Source organism: Mesocricetus auratus, unplaced genomic scaffold (assembly GCF_017639785.1).
Source record: "Mesocricetus auratus isolate SY011 unplaced genomic scaffold, BCM_Maur_2.0 Super-Scaffold_100042, whole genome shotgun sequence".
NCBI lineage: Eukaryota > Metazoa > Chordata > Mammalia > Rodentia > Cricetidae > Mesocricetus > Mesocricetus auratus.
The window spans coordinates 98,357-103,570 of NW_024429219.1; positions in this window are offsets into that span (position 1 = coordinate 98,357).

A 5,214-nucleotide genomic window follows, 5' to 3' on the forward strand; every position below is an offset into this window, starting at 1 on the left:
GGGCTAGCAGACTTCCGATCAACAAGATAAAGCTGTCTCCTTTGAGGTGGGTGTTTTATTAGTCTTAACCTCACTGCTGCAGCAGTGGCTTGGATGGGAAGTGGAATCTCTGTCCTGGAGTCCTCCTACATTATAAGGGGCTAAATGGTACTCAGACTAAAAGGGACATAAGTAACTCCAGGCAGGGATACTGCACTCAGGGTTATGGCTACACCTAACCCCCAGCATCAGAGAAACCTTGTTCCCAAAGAAAGCAGCCATGCCAAACCCCAGGCTGAGAACCCAAGGGAGTCCCATAGACAATAGTCTTTATTTAAAACCTATGTACATGTAGACATCTGAGTATGTGCTGTGAATATGTATGCTTTTATGCCCATAGTAAAATAGTGGAAACCAGACCACAGGCCTCTGTGAACATTTTGTGCAGGGCCTCCACACACTCATTTCTGGTGCTACAACAAAAGTTGTGACCCCTTGTCATAACACAGGAAAAGAGATGAACCCTGGTGACTTGGTCCTGACACCCAGGTATTTCTCACAGAATAACAAGATATCAGTGCACTCCAAAAGCACCCACCATGGAATGGGGATCATTGACAATGGGAGCCCACCAGTAGCCCCAGATACTCCCAACATCATGCCAGGTATTATATGTAAGGCACTGTGCTCTATGTCATGCCATGTTACATGTCCTGACTCCATCACTGTTCTGTAACATGTGTTTTCCACACACTGCTGTTCTATATCACGTGACTGAATTTTGCCCCATTACATATACCACACTGGGGCAAGGACATGTGACACACGGGGTGATCTTGGCTGTTCTGGAATCTACCCCTAGGATATTGCACTTTGATCATTATATCAGGCTCTCTTGAGCTGGTACTTCCTTCCTCCAGATGACCATCAGTTTCTTCCCTCTCAGTGGACATTGCTCAACCAATGCTGTTACCAGGCAACTCTAGTTGGTTTTATCTATCTTGACATTCCTTTGTTCCAAGTTCTGCTCTCAAGAGACCCAGAAAGCAAAACTGCCACACAAACCTACTGCACACAGGAAGCTTGCAGTAGATGAAACTTTGTCAGCATCAAGAGACCTCAGTTAAACACCTAGAACTTGGGATACAGGAGCTTGGGCCAACCTGATTTGCCACTAGCCATCTTCTTGCATGCCTACGTACCACCTTGTCAGTGCCCTCAGATAAGAGCACCACACATATCCCATATACCCCTAGACTTTCTAGGTTATGTCTGCTAATGGCAATAATGTCACCCCTGACTATGCCAGAATTTTCTCCCAGGTGTGTCTTTTTGATGAAAAGAGTACCTGTAACCAAACTCTTAATAATATTCTAGAGACAAGAAGGTATGTAAAATACCACCATGACAAGTGATAGAAGAAGGGAACAGGTAGGCCATGGGGCTACAACACTAGGAAAGCTACCATAAGGCAGGGACTAAGCCATCCCTACAGTGGCCAGGTATCTCTGCCCTGCTCAAGGGGAGGAGCTGAGCATGCAGACCAAATGGTGACAGAAGATCCCTGCTAATGATACCAGATCAGAATCCAGGAGTTGTGTGGGCTCACTGCATATTTCAGCATACATCAACATGATCAATGAATGTCAATGCACACTTTGGGACTGCATGCCCCTGTAGGCACCTGCTAGAGTGCATCTAGCAAGGCAATGCTGCCTACATACCCATAGGAGCTGTACCAGTCTGAACTCAGGCTCATCTCCATTTCTTTAGTGAAAAAGGTTAAGGTCAGTAGACAGTCTACTCTCAGAAATATCCTCCCTTCTACTGAGAGACATAACATGGCCTACAGCCAGGTCATTGCAAGCCTCAAGCCAGGCATGCCCCAGCAGGGCAGCTCCTCTGTTTCCGATCAGGTCAGGAAGCAGACACATTTCTGGAGAGTCTGATCCTTTGCAAAAATGTCTGAGGGAGCCCTAGCTAATTTACCACTAACCTCTGACCTTGAAAGTTAACTCTACCTAGGAAACTCAACAGCACTACCAACTTGAACCAAATATGCTGTCCTGGCAAAAGAACATGTGGAACAGAATCTATCTGGTACTACTAGTAACTGCAGGCCTGGTATTGTGCATACAGGTTTTAATATACCTCTCATTTATCTGTGCTATTGTGGTAAAACTGCCTGCTTTGTGTGGACATTTGACTGCGTGCCTATGCATTGTGCACCATCATGCACATTCAAGTTCAGGAACTTTAGAAGCTAATGTAGATGCAGGTTGGGACCCACCTATGCTTATTGAGCATGCATACATTTGCTGGTGGTTAAACAGGAGTGCTTCCTTGAAGTTCTGTGTCCACTGAGAATTGAGCCTACATCTGTAAACCAATAGCTCTGAAATTGTCTCTCTGGGAAGAAACCTGCATGGCATGCAGCCCATTACCATAAGCAGGCAGACAGCCTGAGGGATGGACTAAGACTTTGTTCACAGTACCTCCTCTGATCTCATCTGTGGTCTCACACAGTTCTCTTCTTATAGCTGAACCTCTGGCTCTCTCTTTCAAGGGATTGTGCCACATCTGGGCTTAGTAAACAGATAATTAATGGACATATGAATCAAGGGGCTCTAAGAAGAGGCAACCTTAAATTGATAGACAAGCTTGCTTGGGACAGAGGGGTCTGTGACCAGACCAAGCCCCTCCTATATATCTCAGGTCACAGCCACTAGGGTTATTTATGACTCTCCTCCCCCTCCTTGCAGTGGCACTCCAGCCTCAGCCTGAAACAGAGGGCCCCCAAACAGGGGGACCAGGAGCAGCGACCAGACCATTCCAAAGACAAGAGGGTGGGGCCTCCTTGGTGGAGGAGGGGCTATAATGTAGGTGTAGGCAGCCTGGATGATTCTATTGCAAAAACTGTTTCCCTCTAGCCTCTGTTCCATTCTAAGAAGTACAGAGGAAGATGTGGCCAAGGTGTTCCAGCCTAGAATACAAGTATAAAAAGTATAATGTCCCCAAAGAGGAAGCCTGGCGCCTGGACAGTGATCTTCATTTCAGGAAAAAGAGTAAGTATAATGGGACTTCCTTGCCAAGCCATGGAATGGCACAAAGGACAAAGGGAAGGGTCTTCCAGCCTTGGACCTAAGCCAGGGTCTGTCTTTTCAGGAAGGGATCCTAGTACTCCAGGTGTGACAAGACTGGCATGGAGTTAGGTGGGGTATTTTGGGCAGCCCTCTACTCTTCCTGATCAGTGGCCCTTGACCTCTTCTGAATGCTTTCTATGTGTAAGCATGATAAGAGATGGTAAACAGGGCTAGAATGAAAGCATGGGCGAAAACACATACGCATGCACGCTGCATGCGCTGCATGCGCACGCACACACACCAAGTAGTGGCCTTCTCAGATCTAAGCCTGTGCTTTCCAATTCCACAGAAAGTTTGAAGCCAAAACCTCTGTACACAGTAGCACATTAACATGAGAAATTTTAGGTTGAAGGGCTGTCTTTGGAAGCAAGCTTGGGGGTTATGTTCAGTCAGTGAGTACATGAGGCCCAACTCTTGGCCGTAACCAGGAGCCATGATGGTCTCTCCATGTGTGCCACAACTACTCACTAGCATGATGGCCTCTCCAAGGCAAAGAATCACAGGCAGCACATATATGCATTAGACATGGAGGCATCATACCTTAGACAAGACATAGGCCATAGAGAGAAGAGGAAGGTTTATTATCTGCCAGGGACATACTAGAGTCCAGGATCCAGCCAAAGTTGGTAAAGAAAGAGGTGGTCTTCCACTTTCATCTGTCCCCTGAGGCACCAACAGACCATTATATGAAGAATATTATTATTAGAAAGAGTGCAAGAGGCTGGGCAGTGGTGGCACACGCCTTTAATCCCAGCACTTGGGAGGCAGAGACAGGCAGTTCTGTGTGAGTTTGAGGCTAGCATGGTCTACATGGTGAGATCCAGGACAGCCAGGGCTATACACAGAAAAACATTGTCTCGAAAAGCCAAAAGAAAAAGAAAGGTAAATAAATAAAGACTGCAAGGGTTGTCCAGGTTCCTAGCACATTCCTCATGTGAGCAATGCACGTGCAGATTTCACTCTCCAAGTCAACTTGGGAATGGATGATGGATGAAGCACGCCCATGGTTGGTGGGAAAAGAATTGCCCCAGTTACAAGCTTCATACCAGCTGGTGCTGGGTCACTAGAGGAGGTGGCAGGAGGCAGTTTCCTTACTCCCAGGCCCTACCTTGAAGAAGGTTATTTGTACAGAAAAGCTTGTGTCCCAGCTCGGCCCTCAGGACAAAGTCAGAGGATGCCAGGTGCATTTCAGAAGATGGGGGGGTCACTTTCTAGTGCACCCAACATGACACACCAACAGATAAGCCTCTCTCACAAGCTAATACCACATTTTGATCTTGATTCTATACAATCATGAAGGAAAGGAGACCAGGAACCAGTCACACAGCTAATCTGCTTCTTCCAAGGTATCAAGATGATCATAGATGTGGCAGGTCCCTCTGTCCCAGATTTGCAGCTCTTCGGAATAAAAATGTGTTGGTATGCACATTTGTGGAACCAACTGTCACCATTCCATAATCCCACCCTGATTCTATTAAGGCCTCCTTGTCCCATTCCGTGGCTCTGACTGTTTGCCCTGGAGGAAGGCATCATAGTTTAAACAGCTGTGTGTCATTCAAAGACTACTTAACCTGTCTCAGGTTCGCATCTGCAAAATGAGAATGTGCAATAAGGGATCCAGTGTACCAACTTGGTGAGAAATGAGTAGTGAGAGAAAGCTAGCAGAGAACTGCTGTTCTTACTTATGAACAGAACTGAAACACTCCACAATCCACAACCCAGTCCCTTTAGATACATAGAGGCAGTCTGAGGGGAAGAGAAGGCATACACTCAAGGGGAAATGGGACCATCCCAGCCCCATTTCAGCTGAAGCTCACTCACCTATTCTGCAGGTTACCCTACTTTCCCTTAGGCCACAGTTGGGGTCTTGCACTCAGCACCCACACCCCAGGGTCTCCTTTCATCCTCCTCACTGGGAAGAAGCCAGGGGCTGCAGCCCTGTCCTGCAACCTCCATGTTATCAGAGTCCAGTCGGCCTTCACGCACCCCCCGCCGGAGCCCGCGCCCGCCCGCCGCCAGGGCGGTTTAAATGGGCCAAGTTGTGGCGGCGGCGGCGGCGGCGGCGGCGGCGGCGGCGGCGAGTCTTCCAAGT